The following is a 26,503-nucleotide window of genomic DNA, read 5'->3' as shown; positions in this document are numbered from 1 at the left end:
ACTCGTGGTGGACTAACTTCGAAGATCAACGCGGGAAGGGTGATGATTATTCCGCTTAAAATAAATTTTATTAACGACGCTTTTAGACACAAACTTGCTTTTTCATGTTTTAAGAGTCGAGAAAAAGCTAAAGATGACTCTAGTCGCCTTCGATGTATTAACGAGCCCGAAGTGACAAATGCTCGGTTGGACTTTTTCAGTTATAGAGTTTGAAAAAGACCAAAAGAAACTGCTCTGGAGATCTAGGCAGAGGGTGTGCCAAACCTTTCGCGAAACCACAGAATACGTTTTACGGTACGGGTGGTCGATCTTCGTGAATGTTGTGTTCACTGCATCGCGATCAGTAGGGCGGCCGACACGGTTTCCTAAGGATAAAGGATAAATGCCTATAGGGGTCTCCCAATATATACGCGACGGTACGTGGGAGCACAAGTCTGTATTAGTGCCACCGACTCTCAGGAGGAATCACCCACCTTCGTAGAGATCGACAGTCACTACGTTTAACGACACCGGAACACGTCTCTACCTAGACCTCTAGATGTTTGCGTTATGTTACAAAGCGTTGTTATGTAAATTGAGTTTATTTTAATGTTGATCTTGCTTAACAGTTTGTCTTTCAGGATCCCCACGAGATGTATTGGTACAAATTCCTAAATGCAGCTAAAATGATAAGCAAGCTTTACAATCTTTTTAGCTTTGGAAATCCTAGCTACTGAGGGGAGAGAAAAACAGTATCTTTCCACACAGAGCATAAAGCACAAACTAATGCACTTTCTCCTAGATCAGACATACAAACTTATCAAAAATGCAAATGCAAGATGCATGTATTTCTTTTCTTTTCCCTTAATGTTGATGTAAGACAGAAAGGAAACTGTTGTATATTTTGAATCCGATTCGAAGCGTAAACAAACAAGTTTCGTCTAAAATGAAAAGACACCTTACAGGTACTTGTTTCAACACTAAAAATATATGAATTCAAACCATAAAATGAAAAACAAACAAACTCAAACAGCATGAACAGTAATAAAACTAGCTCTTAAGATCGCAAAGACACTTTTACAGTTCAGGATCTAAGAGGCCACAGCTATACTGGTTTGCTTTTCACAATGGGAAACTGTAACTGAAACAAGAAATACTGAAAGAAAAATCACAGTTTCATCACACAACTGAGGCGGAATAATGTCAAGGAGAATTGGTTTACAGCAAGTACAATGACCAGCAAGCAATCAGCAAAAAACCAGTGAAAACAAGGCTCAGACACAAAGGGAAACCTCAGCAAGACACTGGCTAACTGGACCAGTACCTCTTTATTTTTGTCAAGCTTGAGGAGGATAACATTTTGGATGAGCTTGAACTGCTAGGGAAAGATTGCTCACAATTTACGTTTATTTTTTAACGAGCATGAACTTCTGCACAAAAACTGCTCGATGATTGCTTTTATTTTTTAACGAGCATGAACATTGCTAAAACTGCTCGATGATAAGTTTGCATGCCCCCAGCATAATAATGCAAATCGAGGTGCATGCCCCCAAGCTTCATTGCATTCAACTTTGTTGATTGGAATGAAGGTTTACCATTGAGATCTGGAAAGGGGATTGTTTCATTTTTTAATGAGGTTGACATAGTAAAAGAACTATCCTCATGGTTTTTCATTTTTTAACGAGGTTGACCTGAGATAGGAACTATCCTCGAAGCCGACAAAATATCTAGGAATCTTCCGAATCCAACCAGAAGATTGGATTAGATTTCATTTTGTAGGTTTCCACTGTGGCCACTCCGCCAGATTACTTGGAGGCGGTTAGGGCGAAAGTACCCATTAAGGCAGGGTCTTTTAGGAGACCTACTCCGATATTTTGGAGCAAATGATTCCTTCCATGGATCATTGGAATGCTCTCTGTAACTTGTGAACTGTCGTGGAGAAAAGTTTGTTGGTCAACGATTGTAATTCCCCCTTGGAGGGGAATGCAATCTTCCTGAAGTAGGTTTGACACAACTGCGGCCATGGCATAGATCCATGGTCTTCCAAGTAGGATGTTGTAATCGAGGTTTCCATCAATTACTTCAACATCAATTCCTACTGTTTTGCCCCCCAGTTCAACTTGCAAGTTACTTAAAATCCGTATGGAGTGTATGATCGTCCATCAAATGCTTTTAACGTCGTTGACGATTTCGACAAGGGTGGTGTTGTGGGGAAAAGTATCGATGCAGATGACCCTATCCCTACTCTAAAGGTGACAGTCTTTAGCAACAACTGAAAGTAAAGTTTTGATGATTTCCTTTATGAAAGTACAGAGAGAATGAAGAAAGATTAACCAACCTGGTGTCTTTCGCTTAGTCGATCCTTGTCCTCTCTCTTTGTCTCTTGTTCCCAGCTCCTTGCTCTATTTGCCGGTCCAGCTACACACAGATCCTGCACAAACAAGAGAGGAAACTACAAGATACAAGCACTCATAACTGATGCATGGATTAGAGTGAATCAAATATACATGTAAATACAATACATCAATGCAATACAAGTATATAGGAGAACATGCAAAACTTTATTGATAGAAGTAACAGGGTTCTGAGAAGGTTACAACCAATGATGGCTCCAATCCAGCAGCACCTCCCCAGCAGCAAGAACTCTCCTCTTCACCTCTAGTAAAACAATCACCCAATAGCTCTAACTGTAAACCAACAGCACCTCCTTGCTTTACACAAAATTCCAGCCTCCCTAGACCTCATAGAAGAGCTCTATATATAGGAGAGAAGAAGAGAGGATGAGTCAGCTTGAGACTGACATGAAGCTGCCTTGTGTCCTCTCCCTCTTCAGTTAATCTTCAGTTCTTGAGTCCACTTGGAGATCCTTGCTTACACATGGTGATCAAGTACCTCTTACTCATCACAGGGCGAATCTCATGAACCAAGTGTCAGTTTGGAAGCTTCCTGGGCAGTTGACACCTTGCAGGATGACTCTGCCACTTGGCCAATATCGCCCAGCGCAGGTAGCCTTCATTAATCTTGACTTCCAGCGCAGGTACAAAGAGGGACAGTTGCATTCCAGCGCAGAAGCTCAGTGGAGCAGCTGACATGATCCAAAATTAGCCTGTTTTGAAGTGTTTTCAGGTGGAGAACTGATTGGAAGTGTTGTTGTTTGATGACCTTGTTCTTTTAGGGGTAAGCACAACATGTTTAGGGACTGAGGATCCCTGTAATTATTGACATTTCATGCTCCATGATGCGAGGCACAAAAATGTCTATAACAGGTGGTGAGCCTAAATCTTCCCAGCAACTCATCGACATAAGACATGTAGATGCCCTCATCAATAATTGTTTGATGAACAGTTTTGTTGAGGGCTTTCACTTGAATAAGGAAAGCTAGTTGAGCTGGTAACTGAGGATCATATCCTTTATGATCAAAGGCCACAGATTGGAATCCATTGGGCAAATCCCACCTATTGCTGATAATAAAGCTTGCTCTTGGGAGGGGCAATTTTGTTGTACTTCAAGTGTCGACATAGTGGATGGCGATTGGGCCAGGTCCTTTACTTATATTATAATTCTGTGCTCCTTTGGCACGAGGATTAAATGTCGATTTGTGTACTACTCCCTTTGGCGACTTTATCATCGGCTCAGGAACGATGGGGTGGCACAACTTCGGTCAAAGTTGTTGTTGAACTACTAGGTCCTTCATTAACCTTTTTGTTCGACAACTTTGGATTCCCGTAATCTTTATTCCTTGTCAAAGCATTATTCTGTTGCTTTGAGGTAGACAACATAAGCACTTGGGATCCGGAAGCATTTTGATTAGCAACCATATTTTGACCTGGATTAGGAAACGGATCAGTCAATACTGCTGGGGTTTTTGAACTCTTGAAGAGTTTCTTAACTTCAGCTATATGTGGACAATATTTCGTCCAATGATCCTCATCGCATATATGACACCCTGCCGGGGATTTCCTTTTTCTTCCTGTCTTTTTCTTCTTGCCCCCTGTTGCTTCAGTTGTTTGCCTTGTCGGTCGACATGGCATTTACTTCTGAGGCAAGAAGATTTTCATTTGCATTTTGACTGTAAATTTTGTGCTTGCCAATCACGTCATCGCTGGCTGTGAGAGTCATTGTTTGATTTAGGAGGAGGAGGAATTGAGAATTTCGGTCTAGGGGGCGTCAGGTATTTTGTTGTAGAGCGTGCCAGACTGAGTATAACCAAGTCTAGATATTGCGCACGAGCTATAACTTGCTCTTTGTTACGACTCCCCCCTTGGCCACATCTTCCGTTATGGCCGGAAGTAATGACTTTATAAACCATTCAGCTAATAGCTGATCGGGAACATATGTTTTTACCATCCTACGACGACGTCGCATTCATGTATATGATCAGATATATGAGTGGCCGTGTGTGTTGTTTGAAGTTGGTAAGGAGTTCTGTTCCCGTCTCATTCCTTATCGGTAATGGAAAATGGGTTAAAAAGGTTGTTAGCTAAGGCACTGAAGTTGTCGAACGAAGCTCTAGGGAATTCAATATACCATTTTGCCGCTGACCCGTTAACATCCTCTGAAAAGAGGCGAAGTCTTATCGAATCATCATTCAGGGTGTTTGATGAACACCATAGATGGAATGTCATCACGTGATTTGACGGGTCTTCACCTGGATTTCCATTAAATTTAGGAATGTCTGACGGAAGTTTGTGTGGAATCGCTGGCCACCAAGGGGCATAAGCAATTGGATCATTCATCACCGTTTAGATCTGGTAATTCTAGAGTTGCTACAAAGGGCAACTGTTGATTCAGGTTAGGCGAAGCATATCCAGATAAGATGGAATCGCCTGAGCAGTGGGTCTTTGCATACCAGCATAATGTTGGCAACTTTGACAAGGTGATGGGTATAACCATTATAGTATGGTTGCCCATTATTACAAAGACTCTTGCTCAGGTCCTTGATATGATTGCTGGAATTGCGGTTGTTGATTCGAACCATCTCTGGTTGTTGGACCATTTGCTGATGCCCAATACTATGATGATTGACCAAGATGAGGAGTCACAGTACTTGTTTGAACCTGAGTCACTCCAGATAATGAGGCACTGACCTGAGGTTGCGATTGAGATGTCGAGACAAGAGGCTGTTGTATGGCAACCTGAGAAACTTGGGGTTGACATACAGTAGGCAGCGCTTGTACATGCGACGCAATCACCATAACAGGTATATGGCAACATTCGACACAGGGTGGACTGGTTGCATAGAATATACAACTCCTGGTTGTTGAGGCAGTATTGTACCCAACTGCTGGATGTAATTCCAGTTTGACCTGAACTTTGTTGTGAACTCACGGATGGGCATCCTCCTGGAGGAGGTAATGAAAAAGGCATACTGCCCCCCATATGGTATCAATCCGGAACTCAAGGGATCGATTGCCAATTGACCTCCAAATGGATCAATTTGGGCGAGTTTCAACATAAAAATACCAGATGATAATCCGGATGAAGAAATAGGAACTAACCATGTCGTTGTCCCTGATGGGACTTACCGCTTGTTGTTGACAATTTGCCGGGACAGATGGTATACCATGAACATCGTGGAGTAGCAGCAGGAGGCTCTGCTGCAGCTGTGTCGGACGACACAGTCCTAGATGTCGACGTTGTTCAGACATATCTAGTCTATCCAAAAGATTTCTTAGCGATTCTACAGGAACTTCCACTTGTGGTGGACTAACTTCGAAGATCAACGAGGAAGGTGATGATTATTCCGCTTAAAATAAATTTTATAACGACGCTTTAGACACAACTTGCTTTTTCAGTTTTAAAGAGTCGAGAAAAAGCTAAAGATGACTCTAGTCTCCTTCGATGTATTAACGAGCCCGAAGTGACAAATGCTCGGTTGGACCTTTTCAGTTATAGAGTTTGAAAAGGCCAAAAGAAACTGTTCTGGAGATCTAGGCAGAGGGTGTGCCAAACCTTTCGCGAAACCACAGAATACTTTTTACGGTACGGGTGGTCGATCTTCGTGAATGCTTGTTCACTGCATCGCGATCAGTAGGGCGGCCGACACGGCTCCTATGGATAAAGGATAATTGCCTATAGGGGTCTCCCAATATATACTCGACGGTACGTGGAGCACAAGTCCGTATTAGTGCCACCGACTCTCAGGAGGAATCACCCACCTTCGTAGAGATCGACAGTCACTACGTTTAACGACGCCGGAACACGTCTCTACCTAACCTCTATTGTGAGCGTTATGTTACAAAGCGTTTTTAGATTCATTCAATATATTTTAAGTTGATCTTGTTTAAGCAGTTTGTCTTTCAGGATCACCACGAGATGTATTGGTACAAATTCCTAAGTGCAGCTAAAATGATAAGCAAGCTTTACAATCTTTTTAGCTTTGAAAATCCTAACTACTGAGGGGAGAGAAAAACCATTATCTTTCCACACAGAGCACAAAGCACAAACTAATGCACTTTTTCCTAAATCAACATGCAAATGTCAATAATGCACATGCACAATGCAGATATTTCTTTTCTTTATCCTTAATGTTGATGTAAGACAAAAAGGAAACTGTTGTATAATACTTTGAATCTAATTTAAAACGAAAGTAAACAAGCTTGTCCAAAATCAAAAGACACCTTAAGATTGACTTGTTTAGACACTGGAAATGTATAGATTCAAACCACAAAATGAAAAAACAAACAAACTCAAACAGCCATGAACAGTAATAAAACTAGCTCTTAAGATCACAAAGACACTTTTAACAGTTCAGGATCTAAGAGGCCACAGCTATACTGTTTGCTTTTCACAATGGGAAACTGTAACTGAAACAAGAAATACTGAAAGAACAATCACAGTTTCATCACACAACTGAGGCGGAATAATGTCAAGGAAAGTTGGTTTACAGCAAGTACAAATGACAAGCAATCAACAGCAAAATAACAGTGAAAACAGGGCCAAGACTCAGTGGGAAACCTCAGGAAGACATAGCCTAACTGGTTCAGCGCAGGCTCTGGTCTGTCAAACTGACTCTCAGCGCAGTTCCCGAAGGGAGTACCTGCGCTGAAATGCAGACTGCCTTTGGACAGCCTGCACTGAGACACGAGAGTTGCGTTTACAAGGGTTTCCGGGTCATAAAAAGCTCAAAAATTCATTGTTTTTGCTGAAATAAAAAGCTATAGGTCAAGTACAAGCTAAGGGATGATCAAGAGGATGAAAAGCTATCACAAAGAGCACAAGAGTCCTTGTGGATCAGCTCTTCAAATCATAAACTTGCTCAGAAACTGAGCCAGAGCAGCTGCCCTCTACTTTGCAATCGAAGGACTCAATTGCAGTTCGATTTGGTGCTCTCCTTGTTTACGAGATGAATAGCAAGAAACACAATAAACCAACAAGATACAAGGTTCCCCAGCGGAGTCGCCAGTTTGTTGTGGGGAAAGTATCCGACTCGGAATGACCCTATCCCTACTCTAAGGGTGATAGTTCCTTAGCAACAACTGAAAGTAAAGCTTTGATATTTTTCCTTTATGAAAGTACAGAGAAGGAAGAAAAGATTGACCAACACAATGTCTTTCGCTTTTTTTCAATCCTGTCTTCTCTCTTTGCCTCTTGTTCCCAGCTCCTTGCTTCCCTTTTGCCGGCCCAGCTACACAAAGATCCTGCAAAAACAAGAGAGGGAAACTACAAGAAACATGTACTCATAACTGATGCATGGATTAGAATGAATCAAATATACAGATAAAAACAATACATCATTGCAATACAAGTATATAGGAGAACATCAAAAGCTTTATTGATAGAAGAAAAAGGTTCTGAGAAGGTTACAACCATAAATGGCTCCAATCCAGCAGCACCTCCCCAGCAGCAAGAAATCTCCTCTTCCCCTCTATAAAAGCAATCACCCAAAAGCTCTAACTGTAAACCAACAGCACTTCCTTGCTTGCACAAAATTCCAGCCTCCTTAGACCTCATGAGAGAGCTCTATATATAGGAGATTTGGAGAAAGGATGAGTCGGCTTGAGGCTGGCTTCAAGCTGACTAGTGTCCTCTCCCACTTCAGTTATATCTTCAGTTCTTGAGTCCACTTGGATATCCTTGCTTCCACTTGGAGTTTAAGAACCTCTTACTCATCACTGGGCGAATTCCCTGATCCAAGTCATTTTGGAAGCTTCTGGGCATTGACACCTTGAGAAATGAGCCTGCCACTTGTCCCAAACATGTTCAGCGCAGGTAGCTAGTGTTGGAGTTGACATTCAGCGCAGGTAGCCAGTGTAGCAGTTGACATTCAGTGCAGGTAGCCATGTAGCAGTTGACATTCAGTGCAGGTAGCCAGTGTAGCAGTTGACATGATCCAGAATTGCCTTGTTTTTGAGCGTTTTCAGGTGGAGAACTGATTTGAAGTGCTGTGGTTTGCTGACCTTGTTCCTCTAGGGGTAAGAACAACATGTTTAGGGACTTTGGATCCCTTTGATTATTGACATTTCATGCTCCATGCTGCGAGGCACAAAAATGTCTATAACAGTTGCCCCTAAAGTATGAGGCCGTTTATCGGGTGAAATGCTTTATCTAGAGGGTCCGAAGTTCATTCCAGTGCTGAGGAGGCGCCCTGTAATACAATACAATACAATACATTATTTTTCATTCTGTTTTCATGATCTAGCTGAGGCGGGCATTCCCATGCTCAGCTTTATAAATACATTTTGGTACATATAACAGACGATCGTCTGATGGTAGACTGATAATTCTCTGCTGAAATTATCATCCTTTGAGTAGGATGATCATCTGCTGCAATGATGTACATGACAAATGCTTTTATATTTCCTGAATATGTATCGCAGCCCGGATGGATGAAACTAGATCCGGGGTCTTCAAACTCGTTCGATCTTCACTCTAAGTACAAGTCGATCCATGTGAGAATTTCGCTGAAGTCGAACATGGAAAGACATCGCTTGATTACCGGTCAATGATGAAAACCGTTAACAAGCGCGAGAGGAATCACCGATAATGATAATGACCCTCAAGGTACTGCAGTACAATTCACGTGGCGTGAATAAGGACTTGGCGTCGAACGCCACGCCAAATCTTCTGGTCGAAGGTCATTGATGTATACCTGTCGCCGGAAGTGAGAAACTTGCCATTGAGGCATGCAAGCTTCAAAGTACTGATGGGGTTGTTCCTAGATCAACTTCTTGGATAATGAGCTGAAGTCGACAAGAAGCGATCCGTCAAAGGAGGGCCTTAATGAATCCCACATCAATGACACGGAACGGAGCTAATGATTTTAGTGGAGGTGAAAACAAACTGTGATATATGATTCAGGGTGGCGATCATGAATGGATGAAGGATAATGTATGGCAGTGGATGGGACACGGTTGACACTTTCAGAATGACCTCTCTTGAACATATAACGACACTGATGCGATGGATCGGTAGCATTACCCCAAAATGTGGATGGTTTGGCGAAGACCATGGTGATGAGACCGGTGAATGAAACAACCCAACCCGATGTGGTACGGAAGAAAAGTGTCATGTTCAAGAGCGACTTGCTACCATTAAGCTTTGATGTTCTCCCAATTTTTCCCCAGTCATTTCTGACCAGTACCTCTTTATTTTTGTCAAGCTTGAGGAGGATAACATATGCTTGTTCTATAACCTGCCCTTCGGGCAAGCCCATCGCTATGATTTAACGAGCTTAGCGATAGGGAAACTCGTTCTCGTCTAAAGACAAGTTTGTCGCTATTTAATCATTTTAACGAGTCTAACGACAAGGAAAACTCGGTCCTTTTCATTTTTAGAGAGTCTGAAAAGGTACGAAAAGTTAACTCCAAAATTCCTTTTTCGTCATCTAATCCCTTCAGTCCGAAAAAGTTTAAAACAATACAGAAGGGATGAATTTTCGGTTGGTTTAACGAGCCGAACAAAACAAGCGCTCGATCTTTTTGTGCAATAATCCCTCAGGTCCAAAAAGATTAAAATCTAGAGGAGGGATAGCTTTTCCGGTCGCTTTAACGAGCTGGAAGGCCAAAACTCGGCAAACTTTTCATATTTTACGAGTCAGTGAAAAGAGCTTAAAGAAGACTCGTCTTTTGAGGAACGAGTGATGAACAGGGATAGCAGCAGATTCCAGGTACAGGTTGGAATTCTCCAATCACGGCAGTGTCACAAGGATGGCTAAGTGAAATCACTCTTCGCAGCTGTTCCTCAAAATGGGTAAACAAACATATGGAGGTGAACGATTGGCCAAATGAATAGATGGAGGTGATGGCATATAAACACGACCAAGGGCTTTTAATATGGCTTTCAAAGGTTACATTTCTCGAGGTTGTTTACTGGTTCATTTTTCTGGATGAGCTTGAACTGCTAGGGAAAGATTGCTCACAATTTACGTTTATTTTTTAACGAGCATGAACTTCTGCACAAAAACTGCTCGATGATTGCTTTTATTTTTTAACGAGCATGAACATTGCTAAAACTGCTCGATGATAAGTTTGCATGCCCCCAGCATAATAATGCAAATCGAGGTGCATGCCCCCCAAGCTTCATTGCATTCAACTTTGTTGATTGGAATGAAGGTTTACCATTGAGATCTGGAAAGGGGATTGTTTCATTTTTTAATGAGGTTGACATAGTAAAAGAACTATCCTCATGGTTTTTCATTTTTTAACGAGGTTGACCTGAGATAGGAACTATCCTCGAAGCCGACAAAATATCTAGGAATCTTCCGAATCCAACCAGAAGATTGGATTAGATTTCATTTTGTAGGTTTCCACTGTGGCCACTCCCGCCAGATTACTTGGAGGCGGTAGGGCGAAAGTACCCATTAAGGCAGGGTCTTTTAGGAGACCTACTCCGATATTTTGGAGCAAATGATTCCTTCCATGGATCATTGGAATGCTCTCTGTAACTTGTGAACTGTCGTGGAGAAAAGTTTGTTGGTCAACGATTGTAATTCCCCCTTGGAAGGGGAATGCAATCTTCCTGAAGTAGGTTGACACAACTGCGGCCATGGCATAGATCCATGGTCTTCCAAGTAGGATGTTGTAATCGAGGTTTCCATCAATTACTTCAACATCAATTCCTACTGTTTTGCCCCCCAGTTCAACTTGCAAGTTACTTAAAATCCCGTATGGAGTGTATGATCGTCCATCAAATGCTTTTAACGTCGTTGACGATTTCGACAAGGGTGGTGTTGTGGGGAAAAGTATCCGATGCAGATGACCCTATCCCTACTCTAAAGGTGACAGTCTTTAGCAACAACTGAAAGTAAAGTTTTGATGATTTCCTTTATGAAAGTACAGAGAGAATGAAGAAAGATTAACCAACCTGGTGTCTTTCGCTTAGTCGATCCTTGTCCTCTCTCTTTGTCTCTTGTTCCCAGCTCCTTGCTCTATTTGCCGGTCCAGCTACACACAGATCCTTCACAAACAAGAGAAACTACAAGATACAAGCACTCATAACTGATGCATGGATTAGAGTGAATCAAATATACATGTAAATACAATACATCAATGCAATACAAGTATATAGGAGAACATGCAAAACTTTATTGATAGAAGTAACAGGGTTCTGAGAAGGTTACAACCAATGATGGCTCCAATCCAGCAGCACCTCCCCAGCAGCAAGAACTCTCCTCTTCACCTCTAGTAAAACAATCACCCAATAGCTCTAACTGTAAACCAACAGCACCTCCTTGCTTTACACAAAATTCCAGCCTCCCTAGACCTCATAGAAGAGCTCTATATATAGGAGAAGAAGAGAGGATGAGTCAGCTTGAGACTGACATGAAGCTGCCTTGTGTCCTCTCCCTCTTCAGTTAATCTTCAGTTCTTGAGTCCACTTGGAGATCCTTGCTTACACATGGTGATCAAGTACCTCTTACTCATCACAGGGCGAATCTCATGAACCAAGTGTCAGTTTGGAAGCTTCCTGGGCAGTTGACACCTTGCAGGATGACTGTGCCACTTGGCCAATCTCGCCCAGCGCAGGTAGCCTTCATTAATCTTGACTTCCAGCGCAGGTACAAAGAGGGACAGTTGCATTCCAGCGCAGAAGCTCAGTGGAGCAGCTGACATGATCCAAAATTAGCCTGTTTTGAAGTGTTTTCAGGTGGAGAACTGATTGGAAGTGCTGTTGTTTGATGACCTTGTTCTTTTAGGGGTAAGAACAACATGTTTAGGGAACTGAGGATCCCTGTAATTATCGACATTTCATGCTCCATGATGCGAGGCACAAAAATGTCTATAACAGTTGCCCCCTAAAGTATGAGGCCGTTTATCGGTGAAATGCTTTATCTAGAGGTCCGAAGTTCATTCCAGTGCTGAGGAGGCGCCCTGTAATACAATACAATACAATACATTATTTTTCATTCAATTTTCATGATCTGGCTGAGGCGGGCATTCCCATGCTCAGCTTTTATAAATACATTTTGATACATATGACAGACGATCGTCTGAAGATAGACTGATAATTTTCTGCTGGAATTATCATCCTTTGAATAGGATGATCATCTGCTGCAATGATGTACATGGCAAATGCTTTTATATTTCCTGAATATATATCGCAACCCGGATGGATGAAACTAGATCCGGGGTCTTCAAACTCGTTCGATCTTCACTCTAAGTACAAGTCGATCCATGTGAGAATTTCGCTGAAGTCGAACATGGAAAGACATCGCTTGATTACCGGTCAATAATGAAAACCGTAACAAGCGCGAGAGGAATCATCAATAATGACGATGACCCTCAAGGTACTGCAGTACAATTCACGTGGCGTGAATAGAGGACTTGGCGTCGAACGCCACGCAAAATCTTCTGGTCGAAGGTCATTGATGTATACCTGTCGCCGGAAGTGAGAAACTTGCCATTGAGGTATGCAAGCTTCAAAGTACTGATGGGGGGTGTTCCTAGATCAACTTCTTGGATAATGAGCTGAAGTCGACAAGAAGCGATCCGTCAAAGGAGGGCCTTAATGAATCCCACATCAATGACACGGAACGGAGCTAATGAGTTTAGTGGAGGTGAAAACAAACTGTGACATATGATTCAGGGTGGCGATCATGAATGGATGAAGGATAATGTATATGCAGTGGATGGGACACAGTTGACACTTTCAGAATGACCTCTCTTGAACATATAACGACACTGATGCGATGGATCGGTAGCATTACCCCAAAATGTGGATGGTTTGGCGAAGACCATGGTGATGAGACCGGTGAATGAAACAACCCAACCCGATGTGGTACGGAAGAAAAGTGTCATGTTCAAGAGCGACTTGCTACCATTAAACTTTGATGTTCTCCCCAATTTTCCCCAGTCATTTCTGACCAGTACCTCTTTATTTTTATCAAGCTTGAGGAGGATAACATATGCTTGTTCTATAACCTGCCCTTCGGGCAAGCCCATCGCTATGATTTAACGAGCCTAGCGATAGGGAAACTCGTTCTCGTCTAAAGACAAGTTTGTCGCTATTTAATCATTTTAACGAGTCTAACGACAAGGAAAACTCGGTCCTTTTCATTTTTAGAGAGTCTGAAAAAGTACAGAAAGTTAACTCCATAATTCCTTTTTCGTCATCTAATCCCTTAAGTCCGAAAAAGTATAAAACAATACAGAAGGGATGAATTTTCGGTTGCTTTAACGAGCCGAACAAAACAAGCGCTCGATCTTTTTGTGCAATAATCCCTCAGGTCCAAAAAGATTAAAATCTAGAGGAGGGATAGCTTTCCGGTCGCTTTAACGAGCTGGAAGGCCAAAACTCGGCAAACTTTTCATATTTTACGAGTCAGTGAAAAGAGCTCAAAGAAGACTCGTCTTTTGAGGAACGAGTGATAAACAGGGATAGCAGCAGATTCCAGGTACAGGTTGGAATTTTCCAATCACGGCAGTGTCACAAGGATGGCTAGGTGAAATCACTCTTCGCAGCTGTTTCTCAAAAGAGGTAAACACACATATGGAGATGAACGATTGGCCAAATGAACGGATGGAGGTGACGGTGCACAAACACGACCAAGGCTTTAATATGGCTGTCAAAGGTTACATTTACCACGGTTATTTACCGGTTCATTTTTTCTGGATGAGCTTGAACTCTAGGAGAAGATTGCTCACAACTTACGTTTATTTTTTAACGAGCATGAACTATGTGCTAAAACTGCTCGATTCTGCATGCCCCCAGCATCATAATAACGCATGTCAAAGGAGGGTGCCCCCCAAGCTTCATTGCATTCAACTTGGTGATTGGAATGAAGGTTTACCTTTGAATTTTGAAAAGGGGATTTGTTTCATTTTTTAATGAGGTTGACATAGTAAAAGAACTATCCTCATGACTCCTTGTTTCATTTTTTAACGAGGTTGACACGAGATAAGAACCGTCCTCGGCGCCGACAAAATATCTAGGAATCTTCCGAATCCAACCAGAAGATTGGATTAGATTTCATTTTGTAGGTTTCCACTGTGGCCACTTCCGCCAGATTACTTGGAGGCGGTAGGGCGAAAGTACCCATTAAGGCAGGGTCTTTTAGGAAACCTACTCCGATATTTTGGAAAAAATGATTCCTTGCATGGATCATTGGAATGCTTCCTGTAACTTGTGAACTGTTGGGGAGAAAAGTTTGTTGGTCGACGATTGTAATTCCTTCTTGGAGGGAAATGCAATCCTCCTGAAATAGGTTGACACAACCGCGGCCATGGCATAGATCCAGGGCCTTCCTAATAGGATGTTGTAATCGAGGTTTCCATCAATTACTTCAACATCAATTCCTACTGTTTTGCCCCCCAGTTCAACTTGCAAGTTACTTAAAATCCCGTATGGAGTGTATGATCGTCCATCAAATGCTTTTAACGTCGTTGACGATTTCGACAAGGGCGGTGATCCTAATTCTTTCCAGCAACTCATCGACATAAGACATGTAGATGCCCCTCATCAATAATTGTTCGATGAACAGTTTTGTTGAGGGCTTTCACTTGAATAAGGAAAGCTAGTTGAGCTGGTAACTGAGGGTCATATCCTTTATGATCAAAGGCCACAAGATTGGAATCCATTGGGCCAATCCCACCTATTGCTGGTAATAAAGCTTGCTCTTGGGAGGGGTAATTTTGTGGTTCCTCAAGTGTCGACATAGTGGACGGCGATTGGGCCAGGTCCTTTACTATATTATAATTCTGTGCTCCTTTGGCACGAGGATTAAATGTCGATTTGTGTACTGCTCCCTTTGGCGACTTTATTATTGGCTCAGGAACGATGGGTGGCACAACTTCGGTCAAAGTTGTTGTTGAACTACTAGGTCGTTCATTAACCTTGTTGTTCGACAGCTTTGGATTCCTGTAATCTTTACTCCTTGTCAAAGCATTATTCTGTTGCTTCGAGGTAGACAACATAAGCACTTGGGATCCGGAAGCATTTTGATTAGCAACCAGATTTTGACTTGGATTAGGAAACGGATCAGTCATACTCCTGGGTTTTTTGAACTCTTGAAGAGTTTCTTAACTTCAGCTATATGTGGACAATCTTTCATCCAATGATCCTCATCGCATATATGACACCCTGTCGGGGTCTCCCTTTCCTTTTCTTTTCTTTATCTTCTTGCCCCCTAGTTGTTTCAGTTGTTTGCCCTTGTCGGTCGACATGGCATTTACTTCTGAGGTAAGAAGTCGCTCATTTGCATTTTGACTAGAAATTTTGCGTTTGCCAGTCACGCCATTACTGGTGTGAGAGTTAGTATTCGATCCAGGAGGGGAGGAATTGAAAATTCAGGTCTAGGGGCGTCAGGTATTTTGTCGTAGAGCGTGCCCGACTGAGTATATACTAAGTCTAAATATTGAGCACGAGCAATGACTTGCTCCTCTGTTACGACTCCCCTTTGGCCACATCTTCCGTTATAGCAGGAAGTAGCGACTTTATAAACCACTCAGCTAATAGCTGATCTGGAACATAAGTTTTCACCATCTGCGACGACGACGCCACTCATGTATATGATCATATATGTGAGTGTTGTTGTCTGTTTGAAGTTGGTAAGGAGTTCTGTTCCTGTTTCATACCTTATCGGTAATTGAAAATGGGTTAAGAAAGTCGTGGCTAAGGAGCTGAAATTGTCGAAAGAGGCTCTTGGCAATTCAATGTACCATTTAGCCGCTGGACCTGTCAATGTCCTCTGGAAGAGGCGAAGTCTTATCGAATCATCATTCAGGGTGTTTGATGAACACCATAGATGGAATGTCATCACATGATTCGATGGATCTTCACCAGGATTTCCATTAAATTTAGGAATGTCTGATGGAAGTTTGTGTGGAATCGCTGGCCACCAAGGGGCATAAGCAATTGGATCATTCGTCAGCCGGTTTAGATCTGGTAATTCTAGAGTTGCTACAAAGGGCAACTGTTGGTTCAGGTTAGGCGAAGCATATCCAGGATAAGATGGTATCGCCTGAGCAATGGGTCTTTGCAGACTAGCATTATGCTAACAACTTTGACAAGGTTGATGGGTGTAACCATTATAGTATGGTTGCTCATTACTTACAAAGACTTGTTGCCCAGGTCCTTGATATGATTGCTGGAAAGGCGGTTGTTGAGATTGAAGCAGCTCTGGTTGTTGGACCATTTGCTGTTGACCAATACCGGATGATTGACCAGGATGAGGAGTCACAGTACTTGTTTGGGCCTGAGTCGCTCCAGATAAGGAGGCACTACCCTGAGATTGTGATTGAGTCGCTGAGCCAAGAGGTTGTTGTGTTACAACAGGTAACGCTTGTACTTGCGACACATTCACCATAGCAGGTGTGGTGGTAATATTCGACACAGGGTGGACTGGTTGCATAGAATATACAACTCCTGGTTGTTGAGGCAGTATTGGTACCCAACTGTTGGATGTAATTCCAGTTTGACCTGAACTTTGTTGTGAACTCACGGATGGGCATCCTCCCGGAGGAGGTAATGAAAAGGCATACTGCCCCCCATATGGTATCAATCCGGAACTCAAGGGGATCAATTGCCCAGGTTGACCTCCAAATGGATCAATTTGGCGAGTTTCAACATAAGAAATACCAGATGATAATCCGGACGAAGAAATAGGAACTAACCATGTCATCGTCCCTGATGGGACTCCGGCTTGTTGTTGACAACTTGCCGGGACAGATGGTATACCAGCGAACATCGTTGGAGTAGCAGTAGAAGCCTCTGCTGCTGCTGTGTCGGATGACACAATCCTAGATGTCGACGGTTGTTCAGACATATCTAGTCTATCCAAAAGATTTCTTAGAGATTCTACAGGAACTTCCACTCGTGGTGGACTAACTTCGAAGATCAACGCGGGAAGGGTGATGATTATTCCGCTTAAAATAAATTTTATTAACGACGCTTTTAGACACAAACTTGCTTTTTCATGTTTTAAGAGTCGAGAAAAAGCTAAAGATGACTCTAGTCGCCTTCGATGTATTAACGAGCCCAAAGTGACAAATGCTCGGTTGGACTTTTTCAGTTATAGAGTTTGAAAAAGACCAAAAGAAACTGCTCTGGAGATCTAGGCAGAGGGTGTGCCAAACCTTTCGCGAAACCACAGAATACGTTTTACGGTACGGGTGGTCGATCTTCGTGAATGCTGTGTTCACTGCATCGCGATCAGTAGGGCGGCCGACACGGTTTCCTAAGGATAAAGGATAAATGCCTATAGGGGTCTCCCAATATATACGCGACGGTACGTGGGAGCACAAGTCCGTATTAGTGCCACCGACTCTCAGGAGGAATCACCCACCTTCGTAGAGATCGACAGTCACTACGTTTAACGACGCCGGAACACGTCTCTACCTAGACCTCTAGATGTTTGCGTTATGTTACAAAGCGTTGTTATGTAAATTGAGTTTATTTTAATGTTGATCTTGCTTAACAGTTTGTCTTTCAGGATCACCACGAGATGTATTGGTACAAATTCCTAAATGCAGCTAAAATGATAAGCAAGCTTTACAATCTTTTTAGCTTTGGAAATCCTAGCTACTGAGGGGAGAGAAAAACAGTATCTTTCCACACAGAGCATAAAGCACAAACTAATGCACTTTCTCCTAGATCAGACACACAAACTTATCAAAAATGCAAATGCAAGATGCATGTATTTCTTTTCTTTTCCCTTAATGTTGATGTAAGACAGAAAGGAAACTGTTGTATAATTTTGAATCCGATTCGAAGCGTAAACAAACAAGTTTCGTCTAAAATGAAAAGACACCTTACAGGTACTTGTTTCAACACTAAAAATATATGAATTCAAACCATAAAATGAAAAACAAACAAACTCAAACAGCCATGAACAGTAATAAAACTAGCTCTTAAGATCGCAAAGACACTTTTACAGTTCAGGATCTAAGAGGCCACAGCTATACTGGTTTGCTTTTCACAATGGGAAACTGTAACTGAAACAAGAAATACTGAAAGAACAATCACAGTTTCATCACACAACTGAGGCGGAATAATGTCAAGGAGAATTGGTTTACAGCAAGTACAATGACCAGCAAGCAATCAGCAAAAAACCAGTGAAAACAAGGCTCAGACACAAAGGGAAACCTCAGCAAGACACTGGCTAACTGGACCAGCGCAGGCTCTGGTCTGTCAAATTGACTTCCAGCGCAGTTCCCGAAGGGAGTACCTGCGCTGTAATGCAGACTGCCTGTGGACAGCCTGCACTGAGACACGAGAGTTGCGTTTACAAGGAATTCCGAGTCATAAAAAGCTCAAAAATGCACTGTTTTTGCTGAAATAAAAAGCTATAGGTCAAGTACAGGCTAAGGGATGATCAAGAGGATGAAAAACTATCACAAAGAGTAAAGAGTCTTTTGTAGATAAGCTCTTAAAATCTTGAATTTGCTCAGCAAATGAGCAAGAGTAGCAGACCCTCTACTTCGCTTTTGATATAGTCAAAAGCTTTTCGATTTGGTACTCTTTTCTTCAAGAAATGAATAGCAAAATACTACAAACACCAACAAGATACTAGGCTCCCCAGTGGAGTCGCCAGTTTGTTGTGGGGAAAAGTATCCGATGCGGATGACCCTATCCCTACTCTAAAGGTGACAGTCTTTAGCAACAACTGAAAGTAAAGTTTTGATGATTTCCTTTATGAAAGTACAGAGAGAATGAAGAAAGATTAACCAACCTGGTGTCTTTCGCTTAGTCGATCCTTGTCCTCTCTCTTTGTCTCTTGTTCCCAGCTCCTTGCTCTATTTGCCGGTCCAGCTACACACAGATCCTGCACAAACAAGAGAGGAAACTACAAGATACAAGCACTCATAACTGATGCATGGATTAGAGTGAATCAAATATACATGTAAATACAATACATCAATGCAATACAAGTATATAGGAGAACATGCAAAACTTTATTGATAGAAGTAACAGGGTTCTGAGAAGGTTACAACCAATGATGGCTCCAATCCAGCAGCACCTCCCCAGCAGCAAGAACTCTCCTCTTCACCTCTAGTAAAACAATCACCCAATAGCTCTAACTGTAAACCAACAGCACCTCCTTGCTTTACACAAAATTCCAGCCTCCCTAGACCTCATAGAAGAGCTCTATATATAGGAGAGAAGAAGAGAGGATGAGTCAGCTTGAGACTGACATGAAGCTGCCTTGTGTCCTCTCCCTCTTCAGTTAATCTTCAGTTCTTGAGTCCACTTGGAGATCCTTGCTTACACATGGTGATCAAGTACCTCTTACTCATCACAGGGCGAATCTCATGAACCAAGTGTCAGTTTGGAAGCTTCCTGGGCAGTTGACACCTTGCAGGATGACTGTGCCACTTGGCCAATCTCGCCCAGCGCAGGTAGCCTTCATTAATCTTGACTTCCAGCGCAGGTACAAAGAGGGACAGTTGCATTCCAGCGCAGAAGCTCAGTGGAGCAGCTGACATGATCCAAAATTAGCCTGTTTTGAAGTGTTTTCAGGTGGAGAACTGATTGGAAGTGCTGTTGTTTGATGACCTTGTTCTTTTAGGGGTAAGAACAACATGTTTAGGGACTGAGGATCCCTGTAATTATTGACATTTCATGCTCCATGATGCGAGGCACAAAAATGTCTATAACAGGTGGTGAGCCTAAATCTTCCCAGCAACTCATCGACATAAGACATGTAGATGCCCCCTCATCAATAATTGTTTGATGAACAGTTTTGTTGAGGGCTTTCACTTGAATAAGGAAAGCTAGTTGAGCTGGTAACTGAGGGTCATATCCTTTATGATCAAAGGCCACAAGATTGGAATCCATTGGGCCAATCCCACCTATTGCTGATAATAAAGCTTGCTCTTGGGAGGGGCAATTTTGTTGTACTTCAAGTGTCGACATAGTGGACGGCGATTGGGCCAGGTCCTTTACTATATTATAATTCTGTGCTCCTTTGGCACGAGGATTAAATGTCGATTTGTGTACTACTCCCTTTGGCGACTTTATCATCGGCTCAGGAACGATGGGTGGCACAACTTCGGTCAAAGTTGTTGTTGAACTACTAGGTCCTTCATTAACCTTTTTGTTCGACAACTTTGGATTCCCGTAATCTTTATTCCTTGTCAAAGCATTATTCTGTTGCTTTGAGGTAGACAACATAAGCACTTGGGATCCGGAAGCATTTTGATTAGCAACCATATTTTGACCTGGATTAGGAAACGGATCAGTCAATACTGCTGGGGTTTTTGAACTCTTGAAGAGTTTCTTAACTTCAGCTATATGTGGACAACATTTCGTCCAATGATCCTCATCGCATATATGACACCCTGCCGGGGGTTTCCTTTTTCTTCCTGTCTTTTTCTTCTTGCCCCCTGGTTGCTTCAGTTGTTTGCCCTTGTCGGTCGACATGGCATTTACTTCTGAGGCAAGAAGTTTTTCATTTGCATTTTGACTGTAAATTTTGTGCTTGCCAATCACGTCATCGCTGGCGTGAGAGTCATTGTTTGATTTAGGAGGAGGAGGAATTGAGAATTCCAGTCTAGGGGCGTCAGGTATTTTGTCGTAGAGCGTGCCAGACTGAGTATAAACCAAGTCTAGATATTGCGCACGAGCTATAACTTGCTCTTCTGTTACGACTCCCCCCTTGGCCACATCTTCCGTTATGGCCGGAAGTAATGACTTTATAAACCATTCAGCTAATAGCTGATCGGGAACATATGTTTTTACCATCCTACGACGACGTCGCCATTCATGTATATGATCAGATATATGAGTGGCCGTTGTCTGTTTGAAGTTGGTAAGGAGTTCTGTTCCCGTCTCATACCTTATCGGTAATTGAAAATGGGTTAAAAAGGTTGTAGCTAAGGCACTGAAGTTGTCGAACGAAGCTCTAGGCAATTCAATATACCATTTTCCGCTGGACCCGTTAACATCCTCTGAAAGAGGCGAAGTCTTATCGAATCATCATTCAGGGTGTTTGATGAACACCATAGATGGAATGTCATCACGTGATTTGACGGGTCTTCACCTGGATTTCCATTAAATTTAGGAATGTCTGACGGAATTTTGTGTGGAATCGCTGGCCACCAAGGGGCATAAGCAATTGGATCATTCATCAGCCGGTTTAGATCTGGTAATTCTAGAGTTGCTACAAAGGGCAACTGTTGATTCAGGTTAGGCGAAGCATATCCAGGATAAGATGGAATCGCCTGAGCAGTGGGTCTTTGCATACCAGCATAATGTTGGCAACTTTGACAAGGTTGATGGGTATAACCATTATAGTATGGTTGCCCATTAGTTACAAAGACTCGTTGCTCAGGTCCTTGATATGATTGCTGGAATTGCGGCTGTTGAGTTCGAACCATCTCTGGTTGTTGGACCATTTGTTGATGCCCAATACTAGATGATTGACCAAGATGAGGAGTCACAGTACTTGTTTGATCCTGAGTCACTCCAGATAAGGAGGCACTGACCTGAGGTTGCGATTGAGATGTCGAGACAAGAGGCTGTTGTATGGCAACCTGAGAAACTTGGGGTTGACATACAGTAGGCAGCGCTTGTACTTGCGACGCAATCACCATACCAGGTATAGTGGCAACATTCGACACAGGGTGGACTGGTTGCATAGAATATACAACTCCTGGTTGTTGAGGCAGTATTGGTACCCAACTGCTGGATGTAATTCCAGTTTGACCTGTACTTTGTTGTGAACTCACGGATGGGCATCCTCCTGGAGGAGGTAATGAAAAGACATACTGCCCCCCATATGGTATCAATCCGGAACTCAAGGGGATCGATTGCCCAGATTGACCTCCAAATGGATCAATTTGGCGAGTTTCAACATAAGAAATACCAGATGATAATCCGGATGAAGAAATAGGAACTAACCATGTCGTTGTCCCTGATGGGACTCCGGCTTGTTGTTGACAATTTGCCGGGACAGATGGTATACCAGTGAACATCGTTGGAGTAGCAGCAGGAGGCTCTGCTGCAGCTGTGTCGGACGACACAGTCCTAGATGTCGACGGTTGTTCAGACATATCTAGTCTATCCAAAAGATTTCTTAGCGATTCTACAGGAACTTCCACTTGTGGTGGACTAACTTCGAAGATCAACGAGGGAAGGGTGATGATTATTCCGCTTAAAATAAATTTTATAACGACGCTTTAGACACAACTTGCTTTTTCAGTTTTAAAGAGTCGAGAAAAAGCTAAAGATGACTCTAGTCTCCTTCGATGTATTAACGAGCCCGAAGTGACAAATGCTCGGTTGGACCTTTTCAGTTATAGAGTTTGAAAAGGGCCAAAAGAAACTGTTCTGGAGATCTAGGCAGAGGGTGTGCCAAACCTTTCGCGAAACCACAGAATACGTTTTACGGTACGGGTGGTCGATCTTCGTGAATGCTGTGTTCACTGCATCGCGATCAGTAGGGCGGCCGACACGGCTTCCTATGGATAAAGGATAATTGCCTATAGGGGTCTCCCAATATATACTCGACGGTACGTGGGAGCACAAGTCCGTATTAGTGCCACCGACTCTCAGGAGGAATCACCCACCTTCGTAGAGATCGACAGTCACTACGTTTAACGACGCCGGAACACGTCTCTACCTAGACCTCTATTGTGAGCGTTATGTTACAAAGCGTTTTTAGATTCATTCAATATATTTTAAGTTGATCTTGTTTAGCAGTTTGTCTTTCAGGATCACCACGAGATGTATTGGTACAAATTCCTAAATGCAGCTAAAATGATAAGCAAGCTTTACAATCTTTTTAGCTTTGAAAATCCTAACTACTGAGGGGAGAGAAAAACATTATCTTTCCACACAGAGCACAAAGCACAAACTAATGCACTTTTTCCTAAATCAACATGCAAACTGTCAATAATGCACATGCACAATGCAGATATTTCTTTTCTTTATCCTTAATGTTGATGTAAGACAAAAAGGAAACTGTTGTATAACTTTGAATCTAATTTCAAGCGAAAGTAAACAAGCTTGTCCAAAATCAAAAGACACCTTAAGATCGACTTGTTTAGACACTGGAAATGTATAGATTCAAACCACAAAATGAAAAAACAAACAAACTCAAACAGCGATGAACAGTAATAAAACTAGCTCTTAAGATCACAAAGACACTTTTACAGTTCAGGATCTAAGAGGCCACAGCTATACTGGTTTGCTTTTCACAATGGGAAACTGTAACTGAAACAAGAAATACTGAAAGAACAATCACAGTTTCATCACACAACTGAGGCGGAATAATGTCAAGGAAAGTTGGTTTACAGCAAGTACAAATGACAAGCAATCAGCAGCAAAATAACAGTGAAAACAGGGCCAAGACTCAGTGGGAAACCTCAGGAAGACATAGCCTAACTGGTTCAGCGCAGGCTCTGGTCTGTCAAACTGACTCTCAGCGCAGTTCCCGAAGGGAGTACCTGCGCTGAAATGCAGACTGCCTTTGGACAGCCTGCACTGAGACACGAGAGTTGCGTTTACAAGGGTTTCCGGGTCATAAAAAGCTCAAAAATTCACTGTTTTTGCTGAAATAAAAAGCTATAGGTCAAGTACAAGCTAAGGGATGATCAAGAGGATGAAAAGCTATCACAAAGAGCACAAGAGTCCTTGTGGATCAGCTCTTCAAATCATAAACTTGCTCAGAAACTGAGCCAGAGCAGCTGCCCTCTACTTTGCAATCGAAGGACTCAATTGCAGTTCGATTTGGTGCTCTCCTTGTTTACGAGATGAATAGCAAGAAACACAATAAACCAACAAGATACAAGGTTCCCCAGCGGAGTCGCCAGTTTGTTGTGGGGAAAAGTATCCGACTCGGAATGACCCTATCCCTACTCTAAGGGTGATAGTTCCTTAGCAACAACTGAAAGTAAAGCTTTGATATTTTTCCTTTATGAAAGTACAGAGAAGGAAGAAAAGATTGACCAACCGATGTCTTTCGCTTTTGTCGATCCTGTCTTCTCTCTTTGCCTCTTGTTCCCAGCTCCTTGCTCCCTTTTGCCGGCCCAGCTACACAAAGATCTTGCAAAAACAAGAGAGGGAAACTACAAGAAACATGTACTCATAACTGATGCATGGATTAGAATGAATCAAATATACAGATAAAAACAATACATCATTGCAATACAAGTATATAGGAGAACATCAAAAGCTTTATTGATAGAAGAAAAAGGTTCTGAGAAGGTTACAACCATAAATGGCTCCAATCCAGCAGCACCTCCCCAGCAGCAAGAAATCTCCTCTTCCCCTCTATAAAAGCAATCACCCAAAAGCTCTAACTGTAAACCAACAGCACTTCCTTGCTTGCACAAAATTCCAGCCTCCTTAGACCTCATGAGAGAGCTCTATATATAGGAGATTTGGAGAAAGGATGAGTCAGCTTGAGGCTGGCTTCAAGCTGACTAGTGTCCTCTCCCACTTCCGTTATACTTCAGTTCTTGAGTCCACTTGGAGATCCTTGCTTCCACTTGGAGTTTAAGAACCTCTTACTCATCACTGGGCGAATTCCCTGATCCAAGTGTCATTTTGGAAGCTTCCTGGGCATTGACACCTTGAGAAATGAGCCTGCCACTTGTCCAAACATGTTCAGCGCAGGTAGCTAGTGTTGGAGTTGACATTCAGCGCAGGTAGCCAGTGTAGCAGTTGACATTCAGTGCAGGTAGCCAGTGTAGCAGTTGCCATGATCCAGAATTGCCTTGTTTTTGAGCGTTTTCAGGTGGAGAACTGATTTGAAGTGCTGTGGTTTGCTGACCTTGTTCCTCTAGGGGTAAGAACAACATGTTTAGGGACTTTGGATCCCTTTGATTATTGACATTTCATGCTCCATGCTGCGAGGCACAAAAATGTCTATAACATCCACCATCCGCCCCGAAGTCGAGTCAGTCGCTGTGAGGTCAACCATGCACTTTATGCTCTAACAAGGGAAGTAGTCTATTTGTCTCTCAGTGCCATTTTCCCCATTATCCCTGGTGGCAATCCATCAGTCACATTACTATTTTCCCTCGTGCTTTAGTTGAGGATCCTCATTTCCTCACCTATGGTGGGCCCTATTCTATTGACATCAACACGTCTATTCTAGAAGAACAGCCTAGAGGGTGGTGTATATTGGTTCCTACTTCCACTCTTATTCGGTGCCTCAGATCAAGCAAAGGGATTGATCATTTCCCTTTGACTTGACTATTTCATGTTTGCGATTTATACACTTGATGGTCCAGTGATGCAGTAGATTACACCTGTGATTCCCCGGTGTGTGTGATATGTTTCAGACCTCATGATGTTGTGGCCCTTCAGGCAGCCCCCCACATGCCCCGATTCCGTCCTATTATGCTACAACCTCAAACACAGTTCCGCAGATTTGAGGGGTTTGGTTCTTGTCACTTGCAACATCCATAGCATGCACGTCTCCTTTAGATGATCCATTTAGTTTTGCAAAGCCCTTTCTTGTTTAGCAGGGTTTCTTTGGCTGTTCTACCCTCCCTCCCACCCATTTCTTGAGGGAAATGCCATTATATCTCATGTACTCATATATTATTGTATTTAGTCCTGCCTCATGTTTTTCTAGACACAATATGTATATGGGACACATTGTATTATTTTCTGGCTCAATTATGCCAGCATGTCATGTACCATTCAACATGTATTTTATTGTTCAGTTTCATGTTTCTATGCGCATCATTATTTTGTACTAAGTTATCTCGACGGGTATCGGTATGCCTCCCCTGCCTCACTGAGATCTAGTACCACAACATTAAAGGAGACTTAAATTGGTCTCGACCCCTCTGTCCATATCCTCTTTTGCTTTAGCTCCATTGGTCTCTCTCTCTCTCTCTCTCTCTCTCTCTCTCTCTCTCCACTTTGTTATCTAGTGATTGTGTCCTTACAACGTACTTCGGTCATACATTTTGCTCCTAACACTCATATTTTGGGGGGGAATAAATTACACTGTGATAAATTACTTAATAAACCACATTTGTTAAGTCATTTATAATTAAACCCATGAAGAAAAATTAAATAAATCATTATTTGTTTGACTATCTTCTAGGAATAATAATTAAACCATTGTTTAATTAATATTCATTGTCACATTTGACCCAATTATGAGAAATAAATAGATAAATCATTA

The sequence above is a fragment of the Pinus tabuliformis genome, chromosome 2_2, assembly GCF_031772625.1.
Source record: "Pinus tabuliformis cultivar Carrire ecotype Pingquan chromosome 2_2, CPIR1, whole genome shotgun sequence".
Taxonomy (NCBI): Eukaryota; Viridiplantae; Streptophyta; class Pinopsida; order Pinales; family Pinaceae; genus Pinus; species Pinus tabuliformis.
This window is presented reverse-complemented; position numbering follows the sequence as displayed.